We start from the raw sequence: 24,291 nt of genomic DNA on the forward strand, positions 1-24,291 counted from the left end.
TTATATGTCGTTGAAAATTATTCACAAAATAAAGAGATTTTTAATTATTTTAAGGTGTTCAACTATGCTAGGTTAGGTTGGGAATAAATACCAATTATTTTTTTTTAAATATGTCAATTCAGCATGTAGATTTTTTTTTTACATTATAAAAATAGATGTGTGTTGTTTTTGTTTGAAATTTGTGTTGCACTTTTATTGGAATGTACAATACAAATCGTAAAAAAAAATGTACGTTAACTTCATATATGGTTTCCATTATCTTCAATCTACTACAATTTTTGTTTATATTAAAATTCCGAAAAAAATCAATATACAGAAATATAAAGAATGAAATTGAAACACGAAAAAAACATTTGAAAAATGGCGATGTAAAAACATCCACTGATAATAGTATATTTAGTAATTTAATATTGAAAATTAAACATTAAAACTGGCAGAGCGAGTTTTTTTTTGTAACGCAAGATTTTATTTCGGTTTTATTTTCCTTATTAAAATTCTATTTTAAGATGTAAGGAATATTATTAAAATAAACTTAAAAAATACATAAAATAATAATGTATGGCTTTTTTTTTAGTTTATTTTTACGCATGCCGTAAAGCTGAAACGGATACTAGTTTCAGCGACAAAGCAAGACGTATTGAGTTTTATAATATATATATATATATATATATATATATATATATATATATATATATACATACATACATAAATATATCATCATGATTCTTTCAGCGGTACACTATTTATATAACGCAATCATGACGGGAAGACTTCAATTCGTGATCAACCACGTTTAAAATAGAATCAAGGTTTAAAAAAAAAGATAACGGTGTGGGGAGAAGAGAAGTAAAGAAATGGGGTTGCCAGCTGACCGGTTTCGCCCTTTCATAATCAAAGCTGTATCGAGGTATTTGTTTCCAAAGTAAAAACACCAATTAGAATCGAAAATATGTACAAATAAAATCACGTTGCGTTACTTTATGTATGGGAGAAAAATAGGCGGAAAGCGATTGGAATACAACAGCGTTATATTACTCGAAGACCCCAGAGACTAACCACGTTCAAACCCAAGAGGCAGTCTTTCTTCTTGCAGAAATAAGGCCTTCTCAACTTAAATGAAATAATGATTGAGCCAACTAAGGATTAAAAAAATCGTGCTAAAGTTCGCTGCACAAGACGGGTTTTTATTACGTGGCCAGTAATTAAAGACCCGTATCTATTGGCAATTTTTACGATTCTGTATGTGGATTGTTTTTATTACAAGCGTTTTAATTCTGCGGGATATGATATGTTCTAAGATTGTTAATACGATAGCACCGTTGCTTTAATTTGAATAAAATACAATACGCACCAAGTGCGCTTGCAAGCCACATCAAACAGGCAAATAAACGAATATTTTTATTGTTTGAAATTTATCACGAATATATTCTATCTTCAGTGTATTGTTTTCTTTCTTTTCCTTTTTATCTTTCTTGTCGTTTTTTAAATGTAGAGAAAAAAGAGTCTGTTTGTAAAGAGCATCGAGTTGTATCTAGCGGGTATATCATGAAGTGTTATAACTATGCGTAGGAACGGGAGAATAACGTCTTATATTACGTTGTGATTTGGGTTTCAAGCGCACTGGATGCGTATTTTATTTTATTCAAATAAAAATAACGTTTCTATATGAACTCGCATTCTTGACGTTATTCTCGCGTTGCCACAGCACAATTCAAACAAGAAATTCCCAAGTATTAAGTCAGCGATAGGTCCTCTCATTAATCATGCCGGGCAATTAACCGCTAATAGTACTGAAATGGCCAGTTTACTTGCTGATCAATACGAATCGGTGTTCAGTAAGCCCATTAGACCAATACCGTCAAAACCTGAACCTGAACCAGATGACGACACTAAACCAATGCTTACTGATGTTACGTTTACACAAATAGACCTGACCGACGCGATAGATGAACTCAGAGCCAACTCTCCGGCAGGTCCCGACCGTTTCCCAGTTCTACTCTTTAAGGAATGTAAAAAGCAGCTGGCTAAGCCACTATTCATATTATGGAGGGCATCACTGGACAAAGGGATAGTCCCAGCCGACTCTAAGCGCGCTAACATTATCCCAATATACAAAGGTGACGGTCGATCTCTCCCTAAGCAATATCGACCAGTGGCACTAACATCCCACATTACAAAAGTATTCGAAAAGGTCCTTCGAAAGTACTTAGTGGAATTCCTCAACAACCACAGTCTGTTCAATCCAGGGCAGCATTGATTCAGAACCGGAAGATCCTGCTTAAGTCAGCTGCTAATCCATCATGATAGGATCATTAATTCTCTAGACAATGAATGTAATATCGACATGATATAACTAGACTTTGCAAAGCCGTTCGACAAAGTGGACTTTGCAGTAACCATCGAAAAGCTCCAACATCTTGGAATTGGAGGTAAATTGATCCTATGGATTAAATCAGACCTAACAGATCGCTACCAGACAATTGTAGTAAATGGCTCTGCATCTCCCCCGACCAAAGTGCTTTCTGGCGTTCCCCAAGGTTCAGTACTTGGTCCGCTGCTGTTCCTCGTACTAATCGGCGACATATACGAAAAAGTCAAATCGTCTTTCGTCTCAGGTTTTGCCGACGACACCAGGATTGGCAGGAAAATAAAAGATTCTTCTGATGTACAAGCTCTCCAAGATGATCTAGACGCTATCTACTAATGGGCGGATGACAACAATATGCAGTTTAACTCCGGGAAATTCGAGTGTATCAAATACGGTAGAAGGAAGGACCTGAGAGAAGCATGTAAGTACTCGACCCAAGACGGGAAACTAATTAAAACCAAAGATACTGTGCGCGATCTGGAGTAACGTTGGATTATGATGGTACATTCACCTCCCAGATCGACAAAGTTTGTTCAGCTGTACGGAGCCTTTCCAGTTGGATTCTACGCACTTTCAAAACGAGACAAAAAAACCTAATGCTGACACTCTGGAAGTCGCTGGTGCTGCCGCACATTGATTACTGTTGTCAGCTGTGGACTCCGGACAGAAAAGGTCATATGCAAGCATTAGAGGCCATCCAGAAGTCGTTTCTAAGAAAGATAACTGGTTATAGTCAATTTAATTATTGGAAACTGCTGGGTACGTTGAATATCAAATCGATTCAACGCAGGCAAGAAAGATATGCAATCATCTATACCTGGCGTATGATGGAGAACCAGATGCCCAACGCTGGTATACAGCACCATATCTCAAAACGTGGCAGAAGGTGTGTGGTACCACCCCTAACCAGTGCCAGAGACAACTGGATCCGACGGCTCAGGGAATCGAGTTTAAATTCCCGGAGTTCTACGCTCTTCAATTGCCTACCACGTAATATCAGAGAGATCACGAACTGCAAAACAGAATCGTTCAAGTCGGCGCTGGATACCTGGCTGAAGTCTGTACCAGACGAACCTCAGATCCCTGGTTATATCGCTATGAGACGCAATGAATCCAATAGCTTACGCCACATGCTTGTCTGTGTAAAGAGGGACAGCGAAACGGTGCAGCGGGCTATTTATTCGACGGCGAGAGACATCACACAAATCACACAGAAGTCATATCTAATAACTTTCTATACCTGGATCATTTGATGCTCGACCTTTCGTTTATTCAACAAAATCTTTATATAAAGATTAAAATGCAGAACGCAGTGGTTTACAGGCTACAGTTGTACATTAGAATGATAAAATACAATATGGAATACATCTGTTTCTTTTTTAAATAAAAATGTTTGGCAAAAACAATGGTAAATATTGGCATATTTGTTAATTAAAAAAACTAAATTAAATATCATAACGCACTTTTTAGCTGAAGACGGGGAAGCAACTATGTCTTTATCCTACGGCTCCACAAGTAGGACATGACAAGTGGCTCCACAAGTAGGACATGGGTAGTTATTAGGCTGTGCATGTTGTTTGGTATAGCTGGAAATGTCTTCTCAATTATTAAATCATTTCTCTCTGATAGGTTCATAAGAGTAGTAGTTGATGGGCAAAAATTAGAAGCTCACAGTAAAAATGCTGGAGTCCCTCAGGGGTCCATCCTGGACCCAACTCTTTTCCTGATCTACATTAATGATCTTCCAAATCACATCCTTACATCATTCGTAGACATTTTTGCTGACGACACTACCATCTATGGAAGCACGTCCAAGACAGCAAACGACCAAGTTCTCTCCGATTCTCTCTCCTCTGATCTTGATCACGTTGTACAATGGGGAAGAGTGGCTGGTTACTTTTAATGCATCTTAAACTAAGCTTCTATCTTTACATCATCAACGTTCTGACTCCCATCTGGCATCAATTAAAATGAATGGCTCTCGTCTTGGGGATGCCTCAAGTTTTGACAGGCGTCTGGTCTTGACCTTTACTACTGATCTTAAATGGAATACGTACATCAAATCTGTTGCCTAGGCTGCTGGAAAAATGGTCGGATCCTTCTATCGATCCAGTAGATATCTCAGTGCTGATGCAATTCTCTATCTACCTAAGAGCCAGATACGTTCAAGGATCGAATACTGTTGGCACATATGGGTCGGAGCTGCTAGAAAAGACTTGCCCTGCCTTGATAGGGTTCAAAATAGACTTCGTGGCCTGGTGGGAGATATCCTTTTCTGTTCGCTGCAACCTCTATCTCACAGAAGATATGTTGCGAGTTTGTCTCTGCTTTATCGTTATTTTCATGGAAAGTGTTTGACTGAGCTTCAATCTATGCCCCCCCCTCGCCAAACTTTCACAAGAAACACTAGACTAGCTGAAAACATTATCAATTATTTTCCACACTCTTTATCTGTTCCTAAACCTAAACATAGATTCCATGATCAAAGCTTCTTTCTTAGAACTGCACGCCTGTGGAATTTTCTTCCGTTTTCCTGCTTTCCAGATGTCTATAATATGGTTGTCTTCAAGTCCAACGTGAACAAGTTTCTGATGAGCCGTTCCACTTAAGTTAACAAATTTACCGAACTTCTAGTCCTTCTGACTACTCTACACTCTTTAAGCCTTATCCTTGAGTGGCCTATCGGCCTTGATAAGTGGTAACGTTTATGTAAAAAAAAAACAAAAAAAAAAATCTGACCATTATTTTTGCCTCTATTTCGGCCTTTACTTTGTGAAAGCTACTGCGTCAGCAACAACGGTCTGCTACTACCCCTTTCCAAAGCTTATGTTAATATTCATCGCCCGTGTTTTATTAGAGTTTTCTTAGTATTGCTCTTGATATATCAAAAGGCTTCGATAATGTATTGCATAAGAGCCTACTTCACCAGGTTTTCAGCTAGGGTATAACTGGAATTGTTTTCTCAATCACTAAATCATTTCTCTCTGATAGGCTCATAAGAGTAACGGTTGATGAGCAGAAATCAGAGGCCCTCAGTATTCATGCTGGAGTCTCTGAGGGGTCCATCCTGGGCTCAACTCTCTTCTTTATCTACATCAATGACCTCCCAAAACTCATACTAAAATAATTCGTTGACATCCATGCTGATAACAATACCATCTATGACAACACATCAAAGGCAGTAAATGACAAAGTTCTCTCTGATTCTCTCTCCTCTCATCTTGAGCGCGTGGTAGTGTGGAGGAAGACGTGGATGGTTACTTTTAAAGAATCTCAAATCAAGCTCCTATCTTTACATCATCAACGCTCTGATCCATATCTGGCATCAATTGAAATAGATCACTACCGTCTAGGGGAAGCCCCATGTTTTGATAAGCTTCTGGGTTTGACATTTACTCCTGACCTGAAATGGAACACGTACATCAAGTCTGTGGCCAAGGACGCTGGAAATATAGTAGGATCCTTCTACCGCCCCAGAAAATATATCACTGCTGATGCAATTCTCTATCTATATAAAAGACAAGTACGTCCAAGGATGGAGTACTGCTGTCACATCTGGGCAGGAGCTGCTAGAAACAGCCTATCCTGCCTTGACAAACTACAAAATAGGCTTCGGGGCTAAGTGGGTGATGGCCTTTTCTCTTCTCTGCAACGTCTCCCACAGCTTCTCTTTGTTTTATATTTACTTGAATGGCAAGTGCTCGTCTGAGCTCCAATCCTTGTTCCACCGTCGCCAATCTTTCACGAAAAACACCCTTCTAGCTGAAAGCACCGTCAAGAATTTCACCACTCTTTATATGTGCCAAAACACAAGCGTAGATTCAATGAACAAGCTTCTTTTAAGGAAGTGCACGCCTGTGGAACTCTCTTCCGTTTGTCTGTTTCCACCTTACTACAACTGGATGTTTAAAGTCCAACATAAACAACGTCTTGATGAACCGCCTCCTTGCATCAAATCTCAACACTAATGTACTGTACACGCAATAACCCTTATCGCCGAGTGGCTTCCGGGCCGTGATAAGTGGTGACTACCTTTTTACAAAAAAGTGCCGTGGATACGAAAAGTGTAAAAAATGTTGTAATAATCCTTGCTTTGTTGCATCTATCTGATGAAGCTCTTGCTACCCACTGACACTCTCCCTTTGTGTCTTCATGAAACGGTTGAACAATTTCAATAGAATAATTTAGACATAAAAATATCTAACAGGTTTTTGCCCAGCATGTATCTATCTATTGTCTCATAAGCTTTTCGTTTGTCTAATTTAACTGAGAATTGATACGATAAGTAGTCTAAATGTAGTGCAAATACACACGTGCAAAGACATAAGCTAATCTCTTAATCTAAACATTACAGATTAAGGTGAATCTAAAACCAGGTATATAATCGTATGCGCAGAATGATAATTGATTATGAAGAAAGTAATTATTAACTAGAAAACAAATGTTTTAATGAGTTTATAATAAATAAAAGTTTGCATATATAACGATGGCAAATTTGTTAATGACTTATGCTGTATCAGTAGATATAAATCTCAGTTTATGTATGTTTTCTCCGAGATCGCGAACACACAAGTTGTTTTTTTTACACAGTGATCCCCACTTATCAAGGCCCGGAAGCCACTCAGGGATAACGGTTATTGCAATTGCAGTACGTTAGTGTGGAAATTAGATGAAGTGTTTACTTAAGGGGGCGGTTCATTAGGAATTTGTTAACATTGGACTTGAAGACATCCGAGTTGTAGTCCGGTGGGAAGCAGGCAGACAGAACAGAATTCCACAGGCGTGCAGTTCTAAGAAAGAAGCTTTGTTCATGGAATCCACGTTTTGATTTAGGCACAAATAAAGAGTGGGGGAAATTTTTCACAGTGGATTCGGCTAGACGGGTGTTTTTCGTGAAAGATTGGCGAGGGGGGGACCAGAGATTGGAGTTCAGACGAGCATTTGCCATGGAAATAACGATAAAACAAGGATAGGCTAGCAACGTCTCTTCTGTGGGAGAGAGGTTGCAGGGTAGAGAAAAGGGCATCCCCCACTAAGCCACGAAGTCTATTTTGTACTCTGTCAAGGCAGGATAGGCTGTTTTTAGCAGCTTCTGCCCAGATATTGCAACAGTATTCCATCCTTGGACGTACTTGGCTTTTATATAGATAGAGTTTGTATTCATATAAAATAATTTTTAGAAATATATACACAATAAAAAAGGGGATATTTACATTACAATAGTGAATATATAATATACTAATATATTTATAATATTAACTTTTTGAAAATTATTTGGAGAAATATAGGAAAATGTTAAAAAACACAGTGAAACATACATTTCCACAATTCGCAGAATTAAAAAAAAAATCTGGATATAGAATGCCAATAAATTTATGAATTGATTTATCAGATCGAACATATTTTATTTGTTTGAAAATAATTATATAAAAAACTAAATATATTGATGTGCGGAGCTAATTTTATAAACAAAAATGATAAAGGCACAAGGCAGTAGCGAAACTGTTTTGCTTCATTTGACATCTTAAGTATGACAAAATAATTTCTGGCTATTTATCATGTTCAATGACGTACGGTCGAAGTTATGGTATAAATACCCTATATATTATTAGACATTTATTAAACAGCATGGAATAAAAACAATGCCGAGAATACATGAATTGAAATTCTTCGAAACAACCATAATCAGATAACATTCGGGCTTAGAATTAGTTTTAATATTTCCGAAGGCTTACCATGCGACGCACTAAAGATATTGTTAAATGTGTGGCATTTTGTCGTGAGCACATTCACTACATTTGCATTATCTTTACCAAATGATACATTTTATGTAAAAAAAAAATGCGGTGCGACAGGGTTATGTTGTTTTAATTATTAAAATACCAGGTGCACTCGGCCACGTATTGTTGTAGCTTAGTGTGGTATAAACACGTATTAGAGGGGTGTGTATGGTACCCACACATACACACACACCCGATAAACATACACACAGCTGTAATAACTTGTAATGACTCCTGTCGAATTCTAATATTTTATATTTAAAAAGATGTACACGTCCATGCGTTGCTATGGCTCAGATTGTTTCAACCAAGTATTAGAGTTATTTGTATCGTAAACCCACACTCACACACACACGCAACACCACGACTGTAATATCTTTTAAATACGATATTAAAACTAGCAAGCTAACATAAAAAGCATCATTATTATGAGCATCTACAATTATTTAAAATAAATGAGAATTCTTATAACGTGTTTTTAATTTAGTTTTTTATCCAATCACAGCTGTTCGAATGTAACTATTTTATATTTAAATAGTTGTACCCAGCAATGCGTTGCTTTGGCAACGTTTGGTCCGAATAACTTCAGACTAATTGGTATCATGCGCTCACCCACCCACACAATAAACACACACCCAATCAAACTCACACACACAATCAAACTATTACACACAAAATCAAACTCACACACACAATCAAACTCACACACATACAAACACGACTGTAATAATCTAATACTATAATGTACTTAACGCCGTGCAAAAAACATGTCTCGTCGTGAGGATATGTTTTTAGTTTTAGAAAACGTTCGTTTATTCATAAGAATCGAATTCCAAAATATTGGAATTTAAACGCCCAGACAATCAGCATGGGCGATCTTTTAAAAATTAGACGTAAATATTTATGAATCAAAAATCGAACATCTTATTTTATGTATATGTGCCTTTTAGCTAAATACGAAATATATAATTACAGTATCTGTGGATAACATAGAATTGATCCCGCTAGTAACCTATACCAGTATTAGAACTAAATAGTTTAAGATAAAGTAGTGATTTCCTCCTAGTTTGTATATTTTGTAACAGTATATACCATTTTTTATTATTTGGTAATTTGTAATGATATTTAATATTTCACACATTTGGTAAGGAATATGCATTTATAAGAATTAAGCATTTTTAAAATGAATCACTGATTTGTAAACGTGCATTATGCAATCTAAAATGGATTCGATATTTTACTATATAATTTAAGGTTAAATAATGAATTAAATTAGATATAGATATTATTAACATCAAATGTGATGTTAAAAACAACCTCATGAAAATGAAACATCTATTAATTCCAAGTAAGAGAAAATGTAAAGGAGAAAATATATACTAACAACATTGGTCCAATCGAAAATCAAGCTGGTAAAATCAAGCCCAATGCAAACTAGTTTTTGATGAGCCGTCTCTAAAGTAGTCCAATTTACCAACTTTTTGCTTCCATTTGTGTCATTGGCTACCGTACAGTTATTATTTTCCTCGGGTGAACTTCGCGTATTGGTGAGTAACGACTTATTTGTAAAAAAAAACAAAAAAAAAAAAACAAAAAAAAAAAAACATGATGATTCAAAGTAGATAACATTTCGAAAACATTAAATTCCATCTTTCTTTTACTGGGATTTGAAGAATAATTCAAGAAGTTTGACGATGTATATATAAGATAGTGATATAAACTTCTAATAATAGAAATATGAAAAAGACTGTAATCCTTATAATAGAATTTATTAGAAAAAATAACCGCGTATTGCATTATAACGGTACAAAACAACACCGTTTAATATTTAGAAGCCTTTGTGACATATTATTTATCCACATGATTTAACGACATATCTGCCTCATACAATCAAGCACTTTATAATAGGGTGCTTCTTTGTTATGGTACATTTGCCATTTCGCATATATCCAGTATTCACATCAATCCACCGTGGCAAATATATTTTAAATATATTAGTTTAGATAAAAATAAAACATATTTCGGATGCTGATGCTGACGTCTACTCATAAAAAAATCAACATCACTATGAGTATGTGTTAATTAGCTGATTTTTTAATCATGTTGCCGCTAAAAACTCTGTCCAGTATGTAACAGATAACTTTAAGTATATTATGTATATTTCAACAAATCCTCAAATGATGCTCCTCATATATTCGTGGTGAACTATCGGCAGACGTTTACGCTATAGCGTTTCGTGATCCGGCAGTTTCATTTGCCGTGCTAGAAACGAATTTGAAATGGACATTCGATTAAAACGATGATGACGTGATAAGAATCATTTGCACTAATCGGAGCTGAGACAGAGGCGACCGACTGAAGAGTGCCGCTAATTACACGGCAGCTCTTTCAAGAAATTATCTCTCGCCGATGTTGATTATGGCTTCACTTTAATTTTATTACATTTTCCAATGTTCATTTTTATTTTTCCGTCTTATCTCTACTTTCAAGTTCCTGTTATAATGTTCTGCTTCTTATAAGGTTGACACTAATAGCCGCTGTAATGCTTATAATTGTTAGCTTTAAACTGATTGTCAGTGAACTAAATTTACTTGAGGAAGAGGGGGGAATAGAAAACGTGAGGTGGTGGTAGGAATGGGTATATTTAGATGATTATAATGAGGAAAGCAGACATCTGAAAGTTTTAATAGCAATGTTAGTAAAAAGTGGAAAGTAAAAAAGAATAAGTAACAGATAAAGTAAATAACATTTGTAGACAGTAGTATAGTAGTAGTAGTAGTAGAAGCGGTAGCAGTAGCAGTAGAAGATATTATATAGCTAACATAGAGGAGAAATAACATGCATGATGTTAAGTCGTAGTAGTAGTAGTAGTAGTAACAGCAATAGTAGCACCGACTAAAGTAGTAGTATTTAATAAGAGTTAGAAATGGAATCTTGAAAATAAAAATTTTAAAAACAGGCCAAGCAATAGATTTTTTTTTTACATTTTTACCATAACGGTGCCACTTTTATGAAGGGGGTATTATCAAGGACCTAAGTTGCACGGGTACAATGAAAGAAGTTTAACAGCAAGATGTTTGTTCACATTACACTTGAACTTCTACAAACCAGTACAGTTCGAGAAGAACGAACCCGGAAGGGAATTCCAAAGTCTATTTGTTCTGGGGAGGAACCTATTAGAGTAGAAAACCTGTTCATACGATTTTTGTACAAGGTAGTCACCAGTTATCAAGACCTGGAAACCACTCGGGGGTAAGGGTTATTCCGTGTACAGTACGTTAGTTTGGAGATTTAATAAGGTGTCTTACTTAAGGTGGCGGTTCATCAGAATTTTGGTTATGTTGGACTTGAATACATCCAGGTTGTAGCCAGGTGGAAAACATGCAAACAGAACAAAGTTCCACAGGCGGTCACTTCTAAAAAAGAAGCTCGGTCATGGAATCTACGTTTTGTTTTGGGCACATATAAAGAGTTGGTTAAATGTTTGGCAGTGGTTAAAGCTAGACCTGTGTTTTTCATAAAAAATTGGTGAAGGGGGACCAGGGATTGGAGCTAAGACGAGCACTTGCCATGGAAGTAATAATAAAACAAAGACAGGCTCGCAACGTCTCCCCTGTTGGAGAGAGGTTGCAGGGAATAGAAAAGAATATCCTCACTAAGCAACGGAGCTCTTTTGTACTCTGCCAAGGCAGGATAGGCTGTTTTTAGCAGCTCTTGCCCAGATGTGGCAGCTGTACTCCATCCTTGGACGTCCGTGGCTTTTATATAGATAGAAAATTGCATCAGCAGTGAGATGCATTCTAGAGCGGTAGATACATTTTTCCAGCGACCTTGGCAATAGACTTGATGTACGTGTTTCATTTCAGGTAAGGAGTAAAGGTCAAACCCAGAAACTTATCCAAACATGGGGCTTCCTCTAGACGGTAAGGATCTATTCCATATATTATAATATGAGAACTTAAAAAAGACCGGGATAAAAATGTATTAAAAGATGGGAAAAGTAATAATGAGAAATAGATAGATATCTATTTTAGAAAAATGAGAATGTACATAAAAAACGAAAACAATAAAACAAAGAAGAAGAAGAAGATATATTATTTAATTGAAATTCGTTATTGAGTTGAGTGGTATTTATTAATCCATGTATCGCGGACTATTATCGTCATTTTTTTGTTGTTGTTATTTCACGACGTTTCTATCAAATGTTCCTCTTGCCTTCGTCAGGTGGTAATCGAAACGGGATAGGAACTCCCAATCCTCTTACTGTATTGTCAGCAATAACTGCAATCTATAGTCGATTGCCTTGGGGGTCCGTAGCGCAGTGGATAGAGACGTTTAATATATGCTGTTCCAGATGACAATGGTCTGAATATAGTGGTTTCAATCCTACCTAAAGTCGGTCAGAGGCTTACTCGGCCAAAACATGGTGAGACCACAACATGTATGGAAAGCCAGTAATTGCGGAAAATGCAGTTAGAAGATTTCCCGTAGTGCTTACCACCAGACGAAGATAAGAGAACTAGTTGACCGAAACTTCGTGAAACCACAACTAAAAAAGATGAGGTAACAGTCCACAATAAGTACATAAATAATTAATACTCATCTAAATAATTAATTCCAATTAAATAATATAATAACCATTCAGTAGGACCCCGACTATAGAAGATCACACATACGCACACATACACGCATATATATATATATATATATATATATATATATATATATATATATATATATATATATATATATATATATATGTATATATATATTATATATATATATATATGTATTTATACATGTATACATACATAAGGTTACGTATATATAATTATATATATGGAAATGTAAAGTTATAAATAATAATTTTTTAAAAATGTAAATGTTATACCATATTGTAAATCACACTTTTAAAGGCTCTGTACATATTTTGTAGCCACGTACTTACACGTAAAGAAAAAAACAAAAAAAACTATACACATTTGCGCACGACACGCTTCACTTGTTCAGGAAATTTTAATATATATATATATATATATATATATACATATACATATACATACATATATGTGTGTATTCATATGTATACTCCTATATATATATATATATATATATATATATATATATATATATATATATATATATATATATATATATATATATATATATATACATAAGCCGCTATTTTTGAAGCGCAGGTTTTTACTGTTTAGTTGTAAAGCTTTAAGAACAACAACGCATAAAAGTGATCTAGAATTATTTTTCCGCATAGTCTCCAACATTCATGATCCAATCTTTGTAAGCCATAACAATAGCTATGATCACTGCACATGACATTTTATCACACGAGGCTCGTTTCAAAGGCAAATCTTCTTATTTTGAACTAAATAATGTGGAAGAGTTACGAAAACCGAGAGTAATTCTATCGACGTTTTACTTCACTATATATTTAAGTCACCACAATTTTCATTTCACGTTGGACAGGACTTCAATGACGCATCACTGCTTCTAATGGACGCTCATGGCACCAGCTGTTTTCTAATATTTAATACCATCAACATCTGCAACATAGTAATTCAAATTTTACGTCTTTAATTCACCTATCCTAACTATACAATGAATTAGAGCGACTAAAACTATATTTAACAAGACATTAAAACGAAAAAAAAAATCAGAATAAGATCTAAAAGAAACAATAAAAACGAAACAAAAAGCTGGACGTAAGTTGAATTATGAAACGAGAAAAAGGAAATTGTGACAAATACATTAAACACAATTACTCAAATGGTAATGAAGAGAAGCCAAGCAAAACGATGGCAACATTGTAAAGAATACAGTAAAAACATTTCATGTAATCATTTAAAATCAACAATGGTTAAAATCGGAAATTGAAATGACGAAATAAAAAGGAAAATAAATGGGAGGTATAAAACGATGCAAGATAATACAAATCCAAACAGTGCAAAAATGGCATTATACAAAACTAAAATGAACGAAAACACGGAAGAAAGGAAATGACAGCGATTAAACATACAAAAACGGTCTTACATATTAAGAAGATCAATATAAAATGTGAAATAAAGCAAAATAATCGAAATAAAACATGAGAATGATATAAAATAGGAGAACTATATTTAAATAAAAATAATGACAACAAACACAAAAAAAAATAAACATAACAATCACTTATGAAGCAAATACTATAAAATGAGAGAGAAAACGTAAAAGAACAGGTGGAAAAGAGTGCAAAACAAAAATACCGGAAATTCGAAAGAATTAAATGTTCAAAAACGAGGTCTGCTTTAGAGCACCTGATTTGAAATATTCGTAAACTACTCTTTTAATACAAATATTACTGCAAAAACAAATTTCAAACAGTCGTACACCCTATAATTTTCCGTTGCAACTGCTCAAATAAGTCAGTAGTCTATTTACTTGAAACGAGGAAGATTTTCAGCAAATGAAACCGCATATATTTGTTTTTACACTGTGATCACCACTTATCAAGGCCCGGAAGCCACTCAGGGATAAGGGTTATTGCAAGTGCATTACGTTAGTGTGGAGATTTGATGAAGTGTTTAATTAAGGGGGCGGTTCATTAGGAATTTGTTAACATTGGACTTGAAATCACTTATTGTATATATTACTAAACGCGTGAAAAATGTTCTCTTTACTATTAAGTCGAAATTCTTAAGAAGAGGGTAGGATTCAAGGACATTTGGCGTATAGCCAACATATGTCTGTGCAGATGCGTAATGACAATCTCAAAATTCAGCAATGGGCTCGAGGTGATTACTTTAGCATCAGAACGCTAAAATCTATGTTAAAACTTCGAATCAAACTCGTTTGTTTGGTGATACAGGGGGTCTCTCTTTGTATTTCGTTCAAGGACTGCTAACTGATAATATTTGAGATAAACCTATATAAGCTTAAAAGCAGTTGAAATCTGATATAGCTTCAGTCGTAACAAAGTAAGTCAAATGAAGATTTAAAGCAAAATGCTTCCTAGTATTTTGGAAAACCTCGACATTAAGCCGTGTACAAAAGTCCTAGAAAACTCCCCAAAAGTAACGAAGGCATAAACAAAATTCAGCACAAGCGAAAGGCATTTGTTGCTATGTTTGTGATGTATAGTTGGTATGTTCTACTTATTTACACTGGCGATAGAGAATGACGAATGCACTAATGAGTACTACATATAAATGCAACCGCCCTTTTAACAAAATTCTATACACATTAAGTAGAACGCGTATATTTTCTTGCACTTGTCTTACATTTATAGATGAGAAAAGCAAATTAAATATACAAACGTTTCAAGATATATTCAGTATACTTAGTCTTTTTTCCAGTTAACAATAAAATAAAATAAAAAGGTGTACAAAATTCACAGCCACAAATTTCAAACGCTATTAAATGAAGTTTATTAATTAATATTTCTCCAAATTCATGAATAAAGTGGCATCAATGAAGTAGACGTTGACGAGAGTAAAAGTATTATATAATAATAATGATGGCAGCTATGATAGTGATGTTTAACTAGAAAATTAATCAGAAGCGTACACCAAAAGAAGCCTAAGACGAATGGTATTTTTGTGATAAACAATTTGGAGACTATCAAGTCTACTTTTTTCCATGGATAATACGATAAAACGGATTTTAGAAACAATTAATTCAAAACATTGCCAGCTATAAAGTATGCACGAAAACGGATTAGCAAAAAATATTACGTATACGTATGTAATTTCCTCTGGATTGGTCTTAAGAAAAGAACAACTATATCATCAGACGTTGTAGAGTGAAATGTGCGATTTTCTGCTAAACGGTTTACTCGCAGATTTACGGCATAATATATGTATTACGTTTACACTGACTACAACTAAACTACAATCAGAAGTTAATTGCAACTCGCATCGCAATGTAACATTAACACCCAACGATTGGACGTAACATATTTATTTAAATGATAATAGATTGTGAAATGTGTATTACACATACAGAGGGATCCATAATAAAAAAGAAAAAAATGCGCGTTGAGGCTTATCTAATCACTTTACGGTTTTCGATAACGCAGAAAAATTGGACTCAAGTATTTCATGATTATATGATTAAACAACGTTTCAGGCAATGCTCATTGATATATTACAAGAACAAGTTTCCTTTTCTTGTAAGTAAGTAAAAATGAGATAAGATAGACTGACAATTCGAACCTGGAAAGCTAGGCTGGAATAAAAATTCAGGAAGCAATTATCATTGTTAGTTTTATTATAAAATAGCAGACACTTTTGTTTGAAAAAGGAATTCGCTTATTTAGAAATGTTATTGTAAAAAGGAATTTGATGATTCAATTTTGTTTATGAAAATTGAATTAAAATAAGGGTATTTAGAATCGGACAATAGAAAATGAAAAACATATTGAAAATTAGGTTAGGCTGAAAATAGTTTAGAAGAATTCGGTCTGCAAAATGGGAGAGGCTTGTGAGGAACACTGCATGTTTTAGACACGTGAGGCATGTCAGGCCACTAGGTCGATCAAACACGTTTTTGGGCATGCGATTACGTCATGGCTGAGAGATTAGCATTCAATATAGTTGCAAGTTTAAGATAGAACAGAAGACAGACTAGGGAGGGATACACACTTCACGTTTCGCAATAAACCTCTATCACCAACACCCTCCGCCACCACAATGTGTTGAGAAGTGTAAATACACTAAGTTTGTTTTTACACCAAAGTGTCTCGAATTCATTGATAAATGAATTAACTGTCATTTTAACGGCTAGACGATTTTCAACAGACATATACGTAACGTACGTATAATTTGGTTGCCGTAACAACTTTTATTCAACAAGGATAAATCGTAAAAAAAGAACTTCGCTTACCACAGAAAAAAACACAACGTGAAGGGTCCAAGGTGAAAAACAATGAAAGAAAAGAAACAAAGAAAACTACTAAACGAAATGAAAAAAAATAATAATTAAGAAAAAAGATGAAAACCCGCACAAAAATACGCACAGAGTAAAAAAAAAGAAAAACGAAATACACACAAGCACGCACAATGAAAAAGTGTACACTCTCACAAGGAAAAATGTGTCGATATGCCGCAAAAGAAAAAAACAACAACAAATCGTAATGAATGAATGAAACCAATCCATGCGTAATTCCCTCATAAAATAGTTGTTTATGTTAAGATATTCACGCACGCACGACATGTAAAATTTTGTTTTGAAATATATACAGCACACACACACACACACATACACACACACACACACACACACACACACACACACACACACACACACACACACACACACATGAAATTGGGTCATTGTGTCATTGATAAAATTTATGTCTATGTGAAATTATCTGGACGAATTGTTACATTGTCATTCAAAAATAAAGTGTCACCCATACTGTATATAATTGTACTGTGTTCAGAACGAAAATACTTTTATTGTCCTTTAAAAAATAACAGAAATGAAAAGCATTTTTTGTTCATAGTTGAACTTTTAAGCTTTTAATATGTTTTATTTGTTTTGTTTTTGCAAAATAGAAAAGGGCAGTTACTTGTGGGTAACGGATTTTATTCTTGTTGTTGATGCAGACACGATGTTTTTTGCTTGAAAAGGATTACAACTGTTTGTGTGGGTCATGGTTGAATGAATAATGTATTAGCATATGCCCCTTTAAGCCTGTATGAATTTTAATTTAAATAACTTTTCACAAACTTAGGTATAAAATAGTGTTGTAAAGAGGTAAGATATACCTATTTTATTGCTAATATACATGCTAAAATTCTACATGCGTAGAAATGCTAAAAATATTGTTTAAAAAATGATGTAAATGATGAAAAATTACAATGAATGAAAAAATCACAAATTTTACAATATTTTTTACATGTACTTTTGGCATATTTTTCTGTTATTTTGTGCACAATATTCTAGTGAACATTTTACGAATATTTTACAAGTGTCTCCAATTTCCCCTTTTACTAAGTTCGCATTTAATTAACAAAAATATTTATTACGGGTAAAAAAATATAAATATATATGTAATATGCAATTTTATAAAACAAATTTCAGAATTAACATAAAAACGGCTTGTTTCGCATGCGCTATTTTCAAAGTAAAAACAAAAAAATAATGCTTGTTTTCATACACTTATTGGTGTTTAAAATATGAACAACATTTCAAATAGCTTTTTTGCATGCTAAGTTGATTTAATAATTTTCTGTATTTATTTTCGATGCTGTAATTAGTTTTGTTTTCCACATTTTAGATTTATATATATGTATTCGACAAAAATAAAACATAAACTAAAAAGAATTTCTTATTATACATAAACAGAGAGGTTGCAGTATTTTATACTACAAGATATATAATAACTTATGTTTTGAAATTTTTACTGTTAGACACTGCGAGCGAGACACTTCCTAATAAAATGGAGTCACGTTCTGCTATTTACTAATCTGAAACAAGAGTTGCTCATAAAAATATAAAACTAATAGCTATACGGCACATATTTTCAACACTTGTAGATCCTCCGATCTTTTTCTTTAAAAATTTTAAGTGATAGGCCTGTACATAAAAACACCCTTCTTTTTTTTAATCTGAAGAGATTTGTACCGATTAGATACTTATCGAAAAAATATTCTAAAATAAGACACGTTTTCAGTTAAAAGTATTGTATTTCAAAAAATTGTACAATCGAAAAATATTAGATGAGGAAAACGGATGTACAAAAGGGATACAATAATAAATAATCAAAGTAGAAAATGCATAGCTAAAAAATATCAACTACAAATTAATCCAAGAAAGGAATAAATAGCGAAATAATAAAAAGACAAACAAAAATAGATCTGAAAACGATAATGCTAAGCGAAATAATTGAAAGATATACAGATAAAACAAAGAACGAAATGCATAGCTCAAAACTTAAAAAAAACTCAACTAAATCAAAGAACGAAATGCATAGCTCAAAACTTAAAAAAAACTCAACTAAATCAAAGAAGGAAATGCATAGCGAAATAATTAAAAAAGTAAGAAAAGGCATATAAGAAATTAATAACGAAATAATACAGACACAAACACAAAAAAATCAAAGAATGGACTTCAATCGCAAAATAATAAAAAGATAAGCTCAAACTAATACAAGGAGAAATCATCGGGAAATAATAACGTTTAGAAGCGAAACAATAAAAACTAACACTAATCAATGAAAAACAAAAATGTATAGCAAAATAATTTTAAAAAACAAATACTAATAAATCATAGTGAAATAATAAAACAGAAATATTAATAAATTATAGCGAAATAAAAAAAAAAACAAAGAATAATACATCATAGTGGAAAATTAAAAAAAAACTACCACTAATAAATCATAGCGAAATAATATAAAGCACACACAAATAAGTAAAGAAGGAAATGCATAGCGAAATAATTTAATTTCAAACAAAAATAAATCAAAATAGGAAATCATAGCGAAATAATAAAAAGTACAATATCATGATGACCTCAGAAGACACAATCGGTGTCTTAAGAGCTATTTAAGTATTCATAACTGTTAATAATGCCTACGATTGTGCACTATATATATATATATATATATATATATATATATATATATATATATATATATATAGAGAGAGAGAGAGAGAGAGAGATAAAGTTGCTACTTATTTTTATTTTATTTTTTATTTATTTGAATTTATTTTTTCTTATTGCATTTTTTACTTTAAACTAGAAACAAGTTAACTTTTCTTATTTTTAAATATTTTTTGTCAATTATGCCTTGTACTACCCAGAACCAGTCCTTAAATAAACTTCTCCAATCCAAAATAACAGAAGCCGACTTCACAATCCCATTAATGGATGCCGGAAGTTTCTACCTCGAGGTATCTAAAGCAAAGAAAAAAAAACTTCCACGGATTAATATGGGGGGGGCTATCTCCAAGTATTATCCTAAACTGGGAATGGGGCAAAGGACTTATAATAATTAGATATTAATAAGTCCCTCTTACCTTATTTTTAATCGAGAGTAGATAATACAGTGGATGTGTTATCGGCAGCTCCAGTAATTCTCGCTTCTCCTTTCACAGGTCGGAAGTATTTGAAGATCTGTAGTGTGAGACGCCGGGAATTGTCTCTTTCTATGTCTATACTTGCGGCCATGTCACTAGTAAGGGTGCTGGAGGTAAACGTTTTGTCTGGGCTGACGTTATCCGCCTGATAGTCAGGGACCCGAACCTTGGGTTAACCACTAAGGAGGCTGTCCTATCTGGCGCTGCTGTATTGCCATTTGGTGAATGGAATCTGGACCGCCTGATAGTCAGGGGCCCGAACCTTTGATTAACCACTACGGAGGCTGTCCTATCAGAAGGTGAAAAGTACTGGGGCTGCTGTATTCCCATTTGATGAATGGATTCTGGACCATGCATTAGTCTCTGGTGGAGCCTCTCGGTGCCATACTAGTGGGTAATTGTTACGGCTCTTCCTTATCATGTGCTACAAAAAATCTTCCCACCTTTTCTCTCTAATTTTCCCTCTCTGTACTGCGCTAACCAAATATGCTGACGTGTTCAACAAATCCCAAAATCCTCCACATGAAATATCTCCCAAAAAATACGAATACACCTAGAACCCCATCCTCAAACGTAGACCCCTACTACCATGTCTCCTTCTCCAACGTCAGGGGTCTACGTTCCAACCTTCCAGAGCTTGAAACCCAATTACAGGAGATAAAACCAGACGTATTTTTTCTAAGCGACACTGTAATAGAGCCGAGCACCTCCCTAGATGATTTCTTAATTAATGGATACTCTAACTTAACAGCTAAAGCTGACGTCCAAGATCGGCATGGAATATGTGCCTACATTAAAGATGGCTTCCCGTGTGGCAGGGACATATCCAGAGAAGACCCTAACTTACCCTATATGTGCTTCCGGGTTACACTTGCTTACACCACCGCATTTATATTTGCCCTCTATCGGCCCCACAACAGCGCAGTATATCGGAGAATATGGACCATATCCTGTCTGCTCATCCAGCTAACATTCACATTTGCGGTGACTTCAACGTCCACAATGTTGAATGGCTGACCCACTCAAATAAGACTAACGATGATCGGAGGTTCTGTCATGATTTTTCCATTGCCTATGACCTCACTCAGATTTTTCGCGGGCCACTCGTGTGTCCGATACTACTGGTCAGTACGCAAGCCCTCTAGACGTTTTTCTCTCCACTTCCCCGGAGCTATGCTCATGTGCCGTTGTATCTCCCCTGGGATCCTCCGACCACTCCGTTGTATCAGTTAAGATAAAAATTAAATATAATAAGTCTTCAGACGTATCTCTCAATCGTACTGTATACCGACACTCTATGGCTGACTGGGATAGCTTCCGTACATTCATATCTGATCTACCTTTCCATGGCATGTTTAAAAAGGATGTGCCCTCTATAGTATCAGACCTGACCGAATGGTTACTTGTTGGCATAGACCAATTCATACCATCTAAAAAATTCCAACAAAAACCTAACAGCCAGCCATGGTTCTCCCTTGAATGTGCTGCTGCCATCGCACATAGAAATCACTTTTTTATAGCTACCAACGTAATAGATGAACTGAGACTAAAGCTGTTTTCAGGACCGCTAGCAACCACTGTAAAAGAGTAATAAAAATACAAGAGAGCTATATGCTCAATCCGTTAAATCCAAAGAAGCTGATCAGCGGCTTGGTTCCCACCAGTTCTGGCAAATAGCAAATACGATCCTGAACAGAAGCCAACAATTATCAATGGCCCAGAGGTCATGTCGTCAACATCCAACAAGGCCAACTATTTGCCAAGAATTTGCAGCAAATTCTACCCCATGCGACGAAGGCCATCCACTCCACGTATATCCTCCTACAACGCACAGCACGCTAGGTAACATACAAATATATGTGCGTGAGGTCGCCAAGCTAATCAAGAACCTTGTATTCCAGTAAAGCAACTGTCCATTACGGTATTCCAATTATAGTATTAAAAAAGCTACAACCAGAAATATTTACCAAACTATTTACGCGTTGCCTTAAGGAGAAGTGGTTCCAACACCCTGTAAAACCTCATCAGTAGGCCCTGTATTTAAGAATTCAGCTGATAAGTCATCTCCCTCTCAATACAGACCAATAAGCCTCCTAAGTGCCATGAGTAAGTTGCTGGAATCCATATTAAATAGAAAAGTAGCCAACCACCTCCGCAGAAATAACCTTCTTTGTGACACGCAATATGGCTTCCGTTCTGCTAGATCGACAGCTTACGTGCTAACAGTTATATCACATAGAATTAGCGAATCTCTCGAAAAAGGATTAATTTCTAGGGCAATTGCTCTTGACATATCAAAGACCTTCGATAAGGTATGTCGTAAAGTGTCACAAGATTTCCAGCTACGGTATAACTGGAAATGTTTTCTCTATCATTAAATCATTTCTCTCCGATAGGCTCATAAGAGAAGTGGTTGATGGGCATAAATCAGAGGCGCACGGTATTAATGCTAGAGTCTCGCAGGGGTCCAACCTGAGTCCAACTCTCTTCTTGATCTACATCAATGATCTCCAAAAAAGCATATTAAAATCATTCGTTGACATCTATGCTGATGACACGACTATCTATGGCAACACATCAAAAGCCGTAAATGGCAAGGTTCTCTCTGATTCTCTCTCCTCAGATCTTGAGCGCGTGGTTCAGTGGTGGAAGACGTGGCTGGTTACCTTTAATGCATGTCAGACCAAGCTCCTATTATTAGATCATAAACGCTCTCATCCACATCTGGCACCGATTGAAATGAATGGCTCTCGTCTAGGGAGGGCCCATGTTTTCATAAACTTCTGGGTTTGACATTTACTCCTGATCTGAAATGGAACACATGCATCAAATCTGTGGGCAAGGTCGCTGGGAAAATGGTGGGATCCTTGTACCGCTCCAGAAGATATCTCACTAATAATGCAATTCTCTATCTGTATGAATACCAAGTACGGCCAAGGATGGAGTACTGCTTCCACATCTGGACAGGAGCTGCTAAAAACGGTCTATCCTGCCTTGGCAGAGTACAGAATAGACTTCGTGGCTTGGTGGGGGAGGACCTTTTCTCATCCTTGCCACCTTTCTCCCACAGACGTGACGTTGCGAACCTGTCTCTGTTTTATCATGATTTCCATTGCAAGTGCTCGTCTGAGCTCAATTCCCTGGTCCCCTCCGCCAATCTTTCACGAAAAACACCCGACTAGCTGAAACCACTGTCAATAATTTCCCCCATTCTTTATCTGTGCCTAAATAAAAACGTAGATTCCATGAACAAACACTTTCTTAGAACTGCACGGCTGTGGAACTCTCTGCCGTTTGCCTGTTTCCTCCCATCCTCGAATTCAACTTGGATGTCTTCAAGTCCAACACAAACAAATTCCTGATGAACCGCCCCCTTAAGTAATAACACCTTATCAAATCCCCAATACTAACTATTACTACGATACTATCCCACTGATTAGTGTACACACTTAACCCTTATACCCGAGTGGCCCCTGTGCCTTGATAAAGTGTTACTCCATGTAAAAAAAAAAGGTTTTAAAGATAAAAAGTGAAAGCAATGTAAAGAAAATAAAAACAACTTTAGAAAGCAACAAATTTATTAAAGAAGAAAATGTGTGTTATAATAAAGGAGAATAGCATCACTGTAAGAAAAAAAAATAACGAACATGATTTAACTTCATCCTCGAGAAAAGAGTAGACATCATAGAAAGATATAATTAAAATGAAGGAAACAGACATAATGTACAGCAGTATGATTATCAATGGAAATTATGTACAAAAATGGCAAAATAAAATTTGTCACTGAAAAAACCTAACAGTTTCTTATTTTATATTTTCCTAGAATATATTTTAATTAAAAATGACGTCATGATTAAATATATTCCTTTATTTGTCTCGTGTAATCAATGTTTCATACTAAATAACATTATTAAACTGGATGTTTTTTTTTATTCAAGCGATTACACGTCATAACTACAATCGCTATATTTGGTATTGTTGATCTACGCAATGAAAATAATATTGCTTCAATAACGGACGTTTTCCTTAAAATGATATACCACGAAGATTATAACGGTGTTCAGTC

This window comes from Euprymna scolopes, chromosome 11 (assembly GCF_053919585.1).
Source record: "Euprymna scolopes isolate OS-2025 chromosome 11, ASM5391958v1, whole genome shotgun sequence".
Taxonomy (NCBI): Eukaryota; Metazoa; Mollusca; class Cephalopoda; order Sepiida; family Sepiolidae; genus Euprymna; species Euprymna scolopes.